Source organism: Mesoplodon mirus, assembly GCF_964341445.2.
Source record: "Mesoplodon mirus genome assembly, contig: HAP1_SCAFFOLD_1081, whole genome shotgun sequence".
Lineage (NCBI taxonomy): Eukaryota > Metazoa > Chordata > Mammalia > Artiodactyla > Ziphiidae > Mesoplodon > Mesoplodon mirus.
Genome location: NW_028294982.1, coordinates 82629 through 92547, shown reverse-complemented (window position 1 = coordinate 92547; position 9919 = coordinate 82629).

Sequence of the window (9919 nt, the reverse complement as noted above, 5' to 3'; positions counted from 1 at the left end):
CCTCTTAGTTTTATAGGGAGTTGGTACCAAGAAAGGTGTAATGGCCATCCCCTTTGTGGCCAAACTTTTTTCACTGGAAACAAATTAAGCACCTCAGTCACCAACCTGGGACCCAAGTGGGTTCTAAGAGGGGAAGGAGGTAGGGCAAAAGCTTAACATCACCCCTCAGAACCTTGCACATGGGGGACCCAGTGTTAGGGGAATGAGGCATAGTTACATCCACTCACTACTAAGGTGTTCCTTCTTTCATATTTATTTTCTTATTTATATTTTCTAACTTTTCAGCAATAAACATATGTTGCTTTTGCATAGACATATAGTGATTTGTTTCTAGTTAAAATAAAATAGCTTTAAATATGTTTAAAGAAAGTTAAGATAAATATTTTCTGTTAGATTATAAAATACATAATTAGTAAATATAAAAATATAATTATTAAATACTAGCCTACAGAAGAATAAGCATATTACTGGAAAACAGTAAGAGGTGAGAATGTATTAACATAAGAGAAACTATACAAATCAATGAGAATGATGTAGATTATTAATAAATGGTTTGGGAAAAATCAATTTGTGATAAGAAGTTAACTACATATCTCAACATATACACCAAAAGAAACTCCAGGTTAGTAAAAATGTTTAGTCTTTTTAATGAAACCACTAAATATTTTAGAAGAAAATATGGATGAGTGGTATTATTTGTAAGTTTTTGAAGATTTTTCAAACAAAAACAATGGAAGTGTCAAAAGAAAATATCAGTACATTTGGCCACATAAAATTTGTGACCAAAAAATTTAGTATAGGGCATTCCCTGGCAGTCCAGTGGTTAGGACTTGGTGCTTTCGCTGCCAGGGCCGGTGCAGCCACACACACACAAAAAGTATAAATGGGGCTTCCCTGGTGGCGCAGTGGTTGAGAGTCCGCCTGCCAATGCAGGGGACACGGGTTCGTGCCCCGGTCCGGGAAGATCCCACATGCCACGGAGCGGCTGGGCCCGTGAGCCATGGCCGCTGAGCCTGTGCGTCTGGAGCCTCTGCTCCGCAATGGGAGAGGCCACAACAGTGAGAGGCCCGCGTACCGCAAAAAAAAAAAAAAAAAAAAGTATAAATGCAAATACAGATAAGGCATTAACATGTATAATTAATAAAATTAATTAATTTTATTAATAAATAATAAAATACTTAATATTAATAATTAATAAAACATTGTTTACAATCAAGGAACTAAATTTTTTCAAAAGATTTTTTATGTGTACCATTTTTAAAGTCTTCACTGAATTTGTTACAATATTGCTTGTTTTATGTTTTGGTTATTTTGGCTGTGAGGCATGAAGGATCTCAGCTCCCCAACCAGGGATCAAACCCACACCCGCTGCATTGGAAGGCGAAGTCTTAACCACTGCACCGCCCGGGAAGTCCCCTAAATTTTTTTTTTAATGATCAAAGGATACAATCAGTTCACAAATTAACCATGGGTACCAGAAGCTTTCTACTCTTACTTGATATGGATAGGGGTTCAACTTCATCATCTTGCTTCAAGACAACATTTGCTCATCAAATGCTGATAATTCTGTGGTAGTTTAATCCACCGAGATCTTGATATTCTCACTACCTTACAGGACATCAAATTTACCCATTATGTGGATGACTTCATGCTGATGGTATTAGGTGCATAGGAAATAGGAGATAGTTTGAAAGTTCTGGTCAAAATTTATTTTCCCACTGTTATGATTTATGTTAACCCTCTTAAAAAAATCAGCATTATCCATTTAAAGAAATATTTCCCCCAGAGTTAAGCACAAATCCTAAACATCACCTTGGCATCACAAGTAATTTACAAAATGTAATGCTAACCATATAATCAGTTTTAACAGTGACCAACAGCAGCTTTGGTGGATAAATGAAATTTGTGATTCGGGGTACTGAGAAGCATAGTAACAGTTCACTTTTAGAAAAGGTGTATTTAAAAAAACAGGTGTATTTTTTGTTTGTTTTTGTTTTTGTTTTTGCGGTATGCGGGCCTCTCACTGTTGTGGCCTCCCCCGTTGCGGAGCACAGGCTCCGGATGCGCAGGCCCAGCGGCCATGGCTCACGGGCCCAGCCGCTCCGCGGCATATGGGATCCTCCCAGACCGGGGCACGAACCCGTATCCCCTGCATCGGCAGGCGGACTCTCAACCACTGCGCCACCAGGGAGGCCCTGCAGGTGTATTTTTTATAAAACCCAACCAAGAGAGACATTCTTTTTACCTTATATGTACTCCTTTAGCAACTCTTTCTTCAAATTTTATATGAGAGGATTTGAGATCTTATGACACTAAGAAGAAGCACGAACCTAAGAATCTTAAAATCTAACAAGGATGAAGAAGCATACAGAAAGTGGAACCAGGGTACAAGTATGCACTTGCCCTCCTATCAACTTCCCAAACAGGAAGAAAAAAAAATCACATTAAGTTTTGATAAATTTTGAAGTCAGTTTTCTTTGTGCTATAACAGTATAAAACATTATCTTCCAGCAAAATTAAAAATAAAAATTATGAACCTTTTGGCCTAGCAGAGTTAATGCTGACAAGATGCTTCTACTTGGTGGGAGCTATGCTCCCTCCACCAGGAAACATTGTGCATCAGGCTTTGCATAGTGTTTTTTTAAAAATTAATTAATTAATTAATTTAGGCTGCGTTGGGTCTTCATTGCTGCACGCGGGATTTCTCTAGTTGCAGCGAGCGGGAGCTACTATTCCTTGCAGTGCGTGGGCTTCTCACTGCGGTGGCTTCTCTTGTTGCAGAGCACGGGCTCTAGGAGCGTGGGCTTCAGTAGTTGTGGCACGTGGGCTCAGCAGTTGTGGCTTGCAGGCTTTAGAGTGCAGGCTCAGCAGTTGTGGCACACGGGCTTAGTTGCTCCGAGGCATTTGGGATCTTCCAGGACCAGGGATCGAACCCGTGTCCCCTGCATTGGCAGCAGATTCTCAACCACTGCGCTACCAGGGAAGCCCCAGGCTTTGCATAGTTTGATTCACAAATTTCTTATAATCATTCAGTCATTTGATATTTTGGTTATAGTTGATTTGGGTTTCTTTTTAGATAACGATGCTTATTTCCAAATAATATAAACAGTCTCTCTTTTGTTCTTCCTGGAAATTCTTTAGCAACCATCTTCTCCAATCCTCCATATCTTGTCTCTTCTTTCTCTGTCTTCTCGCAACTCTGTCTCTTTCATCACCTAGTTCAGAACTTCCAGGAGAGTTATACAGACATTCCTAACATCTCAAGTTTACCAACAACTGGTCTTTAACATGCCTCAGGACTGTGAATGGAGGCAACTGGTTGATCAAAGATAAAACACATCTTGTATGAAATCAATCCAGAATACTTAAGGAGTTTCACATGCTGCAGGTCTTAAAGTTATCTTTTTAATCCAGTTAACAGATCCTTCTATGTAAAAGATACTGTTAGCCTGGCACTCAGTCCTACCTTGCACATTTTATCTTCCAAAAAAGAAGGCAGATTTTCCTCAGGAAGACATTCCATCTTCTTTATTGTTACAGTCACTGCGATGTTTTCAAAGACGAAAAAACCACTTACTACTCATGTTCTCTATGGCATTATTTAACCATCTATGGAGAATCTGACCCATCTGTTCCAGTGCTCTGCCTGATGGGGGAATTAGGATCAATCTACTGAATGCCTATTATTCTTTCACTCACTGAAGATTTTTTAGCTGTCTACTTATAAAGCACTGCATTTAGTCTTAGAGATACCAGTGTTCAAGACTCCTTCCTAGAACTCAACACCAGGTGGGAAAAGGCAGACACAGAAACAATAAATTAGAGAACAGCTTTTTTCTTCTTCTTCTTCTTTTCTTTTGGCCGCGCCATGTGGCATGCAGGATCTTAGTTCCCGGACCAGGGTTTGAACCTGCGCTCCCTGCATTGAGAGTGTGGAGTCCTAACCACTGGACCACCAGGGAAGTCCCCAATAACAGCTTCTTATGAACATACAAATCAAATGCTATGGAGAAAAACAGTTGGACACGTAGCCTAAATGGAAAAGGGCTATAGAGCAAGACTAAGAAGTCATCAGCATACAGATGATACAAAAATATAGAGAGAAGCTGAAAGGACAAAGGATATATAACCTTAGAGTTTACCAACATAAAATGGAGAGCAAAGAATAAGATCCCACAAAATAATTCCTGAATTTTAACATAATCATAGAAATGTTATCAACAGAATAAAGGGGGAAATAAGAGCTGTAATCAACTAAAAGCAGTTTCTCTTGTCCCCATTTTAACAATAAATAGATCATTCTACTAAATCCCTAGATTAGCTATTTCAATATTAAAAGTATTAAACTGATAATGATTATGGAAATATAACATGACTAAATTGCATAGGAATTTTAAGGGGAAAGAATACTGAACCATAATATAGTACAATAAAATATCATATAAGGGGGAAGAGGAAATAAAATCATATAAAAATACCAAGACATTTATGTTGCTTCCATGATGTTTTGGATATTGCAAATAGTGCTGCTATGAACACCGGGGTGCATGTATCTTTTCGATAAATGTCCACTGACAGGTGAATGGATAAAGAAGATGTAGCATACATATACAATGGAATATTACTCAGCCATAAAAAAGAATGAAATAATGCCATTTGCAGCAGCATGGATGGACCTAGAGATTATATTAAGTGAAGTCAAGTCAGAGAAAGACATCATGATATCACTTATATGTGGAATCTAAAAAAAATGATACAAATGAACTTATTTTATTTACGAAGCAGAAACAGACTCACAAACATAGAAAACAAGTTTATGGTTACCAAAGCGGATAGCAGGGGGGCGGTGGTCGGAGATAAATTAGGAGTTTGGGATTAACATATACATACTACTATATATAAAACAGATAAGGACCTACTGTATAGCACAGGGAACTATACTCAATATCTTGTAATAACCTATAATGGACAGGAATCTGGAAAAGAATATATATAGATATATATGTATAACTGAATCACTTTGCTGTACACTTGAAATACAACACTGTAAATTAACTATACTTCCATAAAAATTTAAAAAAATACCAAGACATTAGAAGCTTTGTTAAAATAGTTACTCACACACATATCCCATACATGATTATGATGGAAATTACACAAATATTTCAATTTTGAAAAATCTTATGAATAGAATTATATCACCCAGAAAAGTGTTCAAACAAAAATCTGTTAATATATGTAACCACTATTTTTGACTCATGGGATATAATTAGAAGGCAACTTCATCTCCCACTACCCTTTTAAATATTCAGAGGTTCTTCTCCCAACCCAGGTTGAAAACCCTTACTCTCAAGTAATAAGAAGTCCAGAGTTGCTTTAACTCACAAAGCACTGAAAAACAATGTCCAGCCCCACATAACATACAGAACTATAAAAATGCCAAGTCAGAGTTAATCAGCTAGGCCATGCTACAGGCAGACCACCTGCAGTAGGGGTGGAAGGCAGGCATGGTCCCCTCCTTTCCTGCCTCATCCCATCCTTCCTCCTTCAGCTGGCTAATCATGGTTTCCCATGCTGCCAGGTTCAAAACTGCAGGAGGCTGTAGAGTTCTTATGTGAGATGGTTTTGAGCAGTCTGGATCTGGCAATTGTTTTAAAGCTGACTCTCTCTCTCAGGGGCATTTCCGTGCCCACAGCTGTTCTCACCTGTAACTCCCTTGACCTAAGTGAATGTAATCCATTCTTTCTTCTTAGCTCTTAAGGAATCCAGAGCCCCTCTTTGGACTATCCTGTTCTGAGGCCTGTTCACGCCTCTAAGTGGCCTTTTGTGCGGTATCCAATGTGGATCCACCACCAGGGCTCATTTTCTCTCTTTCACGCTTGACTAACGTCCTCGATAAGCACTCAAACAGTCTTTGTCAAAGCAAATGCTGAGAGTGCAGAACAGTCTCAACACATTAGCAGTTCTTCTCCTGTCCTGAGCCAAAGTAACCTACGAGTTCCTTCAGATTCCAGGTTCCCTGGGTATGAGTTACATACCTGCTCCCAGAACTGCGGGAGATTAGATTCATATCGAGTTCCCCAAACCAGGTTTTACAACCTCTCTCCCTCTCACCCTCTCTCTTTGGCAGCTCTGTAATTTCTTTTTTCATGAAATACATTCTCAAATTCATAACAGATTAGCTACCCATTATATTCCCATATGAAGCATTGATACATAACTAAATTAAGTTTCTGTTTTAAAAGGTGGGGAGGGGTGTGTGTTGGGGAATCACATTCTTGCCCAAAAGAATAGGGATTCATGTGACAAAATGGGGACAGGGGAGAATCTGCATAGAAATAAAATCCTCAGTTCAAATGTATCAACTCTCCAAATTTTATGTCCACGAATAGGTGTTATTTTTTCAATTCAAAGATCAAATCTACATTCCAACATATTTTATTAAAATATTACATACTTACATTAAGAAAAATGCTTATAACTAGCCAGATTGTAGTAACTCAGTATTTACTTTAAAATGAATATGAACAAAGAATATCTAAAAATAAAACATGTATCAATTACCACAAGTAATCTATTGAATAGGTATAGGTTACTTGTAAAACTCTGGCATTGTGGTAGCTTTCAATGGACAGCTTTAAAAAGTTTACAAGTCCTCTCAAAGTCCATCCTTATTAAACTGATTTGGTTGAAATGTGATTCAGAATAAGCTGGGGAAATATACTTTCGGCATGATGAGGGGAGGAGGTTGACAAATCATCTCCATTTTTTAAAAAGCAGCTGTAAATTTGGATAAACTGTTTAATAAAACAGCCATTTCAGCACTCTGGAAATTAACTGAAGATCTACAACAAACTAAGAAGTGCTTATTCATGAAACCCAGTTAGGGAAAGAACCTGTGAGCCTGTGGGATTACTGTGCTGCCACATCCCGGGCCAGGTCTACGGGTGCAGTAGTTCAACCAGGGCAACAACAGACCCAGGGAACAAGACTTGTTGTCACTGCCAGAGGGGACTCATTTGATATGATGCATTGTAAGTTAACCTGGGAGCTCAGTGGTAAGCAAACAAGGCTCAGTGAGGTTGTAGTCCTGTTTGGGGCAAACAACAGAGTAGCCAGGGATTTCACTGGAAGTTCTAGGAGGTAAGACAGCCATCTGGGTTGGATAAGCACTCTATATACTCCAGATGTACAGGCATGCAAAGCGGAAACTGAAGCTGATTCAGGCCACCCACATACCCATGGTTGCCAAAGCCTGCACATATGCACAAGGGAGAAGCAAAAAAGCCCATCAGAAAGCTCAGACCAGAGCAGACTTGAAAATGACCTGAACACTGTATGTACTTGCCAGCCCACACAGATCCATTGGCAGAGTGGAGGCCTGACTGATGGGGTTTGAACACAACCTCTGTCCAGTCTTTGGCTATATGCTAAGCTATGCAATCCAGCAGCAATGCTTAGGAAGCAAGATTTATTATTTTAAAAAATGAGTAGAGACATCGGTGACTGCACACTGCCGTGGAGACAGATTTCACAAATTTACTGGTGGCAAGTTACTAAATAAAACAAGAACAACCCTCAGGGGAAAAATTCAGAATTAGTAATTGCTACATTATCTGAAATTCAACAAGATTACAAAGCAAAGAAAGAAGAAAGTGTACCCTTACTGAGGAAGAAAAGCATTCAATAGGAACTGAGTATCTCCAGATGTTAGAATGAGCAAAGACTTAAAAGCAGCTATTATGAACAGGTTCAAAGAACTAATGGAATTCATGTTTAAAGAATTAATGAGAGCTATGATGAAAATGGTGCAATGCATGAAGAATCTCAGTAAAGAGATACAAGGTATATGAAAGAACCAGATAGAAACTTGGAGCTGAAAAATATAATATCTGAAATGAAAAATTCAGTTGAAAGAAGAAGAAAGAATCAGTGAACTTGAAGCTGAATCAACAGAAAGTATTCAATCTGAAGAGGAGAGGGAGAAAAGCAATGAAAAAAATGAACAAAGCCTCAGAGACCAGATCAACATATGTGAAAGGAGAATCCCAGAAGAAGAGAGAAAGGGCAAATAAATATATTTGAAGAAATAATTGCCAAAAATGTCTCAAATCTGATGAAAAACATTAATCTACAGATCCAAGAGGTTCAACGAATCCCAAGTAGGAAAAACTCAAGGATATCCACACTTATACACATCATAGTCAAACTGTTAAAAGACAAGACTAAGAAAAAATTCTTGAAAGCAGCAAGTGAAAACCTATTGGAAAAGGAGACCAAAATTACCATTAACAGCTGACTTTTCACCAAAAATAATGGAAATCAGAGGCTGTGGGACGACACACTCAAAGTGATTAAAGAATAAACTGTTGGGCTTCCCTGGTGGCGCAGTGGTTGAGAGTCCACCTGCCGATGCAGGAGACGCGGCTTTGTGCCCCGGTCCGGGAAGATTCCACATGCCGCGGAGTGGCTAGACCCGTGAGCCATGGCCGCTAAGCCTGCGCGTCCGGAGCCTGTGCTCCGCAACGGGAGAGGCCCAACAGTGGGAGGCTCGCGTACTGCAAAAAAACAAAACAAACAAAGAAACAAGGCAAAATAAAGACATCCCCAGATAAAGACAGAGGACTTAAGATTATATAAGCCAGTAGTTAATAATTGTATTAAGTTGTTGTAACACGTACAGATGTAACATGGCAACAATAGCACAAAGGAAAGAAAGGGAGATATACTGGAACAAATTTACTGCATTGTGACAGAATTAAACTTGTATTATTTTGAAGGAGCCTGTGATTAAGAGTGATAAATGTGTACTGTCTTCCCTAGAGCAACTGCTAAGACATAACTCACAATAGGAGGAACAGGGAATTTCCTGTTAGTCCAGTGGTTAGAACTCCGTGCTCTCACTGCCAAGGGCCCGGGTTCAATTCCTGTTGGGGAACTAAGATCCCACAAGCCATGCTGTGCAGCCAAAAAAGAAGAAGAGGAACACAGGGATCTCTTTAGATATGAGAAAAACAGAAAACAAATAGCAAATGGCAGATGTAAAAGCCACTACATAAATATTAAATATGAATGAACTAAACACCCTACTCAAACAACAGAGATTTTCACACTGGATTAAAAAAAAACAAGATTGGGCTTCCCTGGTGGCGCAGTGGATGAGAGTCCGCCTGCCGATGCAGGGGACATGGGTTCGTGCCCTGGTCTGGGAAGATCCCACATGCCGCGGCCAGCTGGGCCCGTGAGCCATGGTCGCTGAGCCTGTGCGTCCGGAGCCTGTGCTCCACAATGGGAGAGGCCACAACAGTGAGAGGCCCGTGTACCGCCAAAACAAACAAACAAACAAAAAAACAAGATCCATATGATAAAGGACTTGTCTTTAGAATATATGATCTCTTACAACACAGAAGACAACAACCCAAAGAGGGGAGGGAGGATTTCAACAGACATTTCTCCAAAGACGATATACAAATGACCAAAAGCCTAGCAGAGGATGTTCAAAATCACTAGTCCTAGGGAAATGTAAATTAAATCTACAATGAGATTCTACTTCATACCCACTAGATTGGCTTTGTCAAAAAGACAAGACTATAAGAAACACTGTACAAGATATGGAGAAATGGGAACCTTCATACACTGGTAGTTGGAACATTAAATTATATAGTTACTTTCAAAACAGTTCATCAGGTTCTTAACAAGTTAAACAGAAACTCACCACATCACACAGCAATTTCTAGAAGTCTACCAAGACAAATGAAAACGTGTCCAGGCAAAGACATGTATACTCATATATATATAAACACAGAGAGAAGGGGAGGGAAGGAGGGAGGGAGGGAAGAGAGGGGGAAGGGAGAAAGGAAGCAGGGGCAATAAAAAATGGGCAAATGAAAATAACTGGTATATCTGAATCAAGGGTATA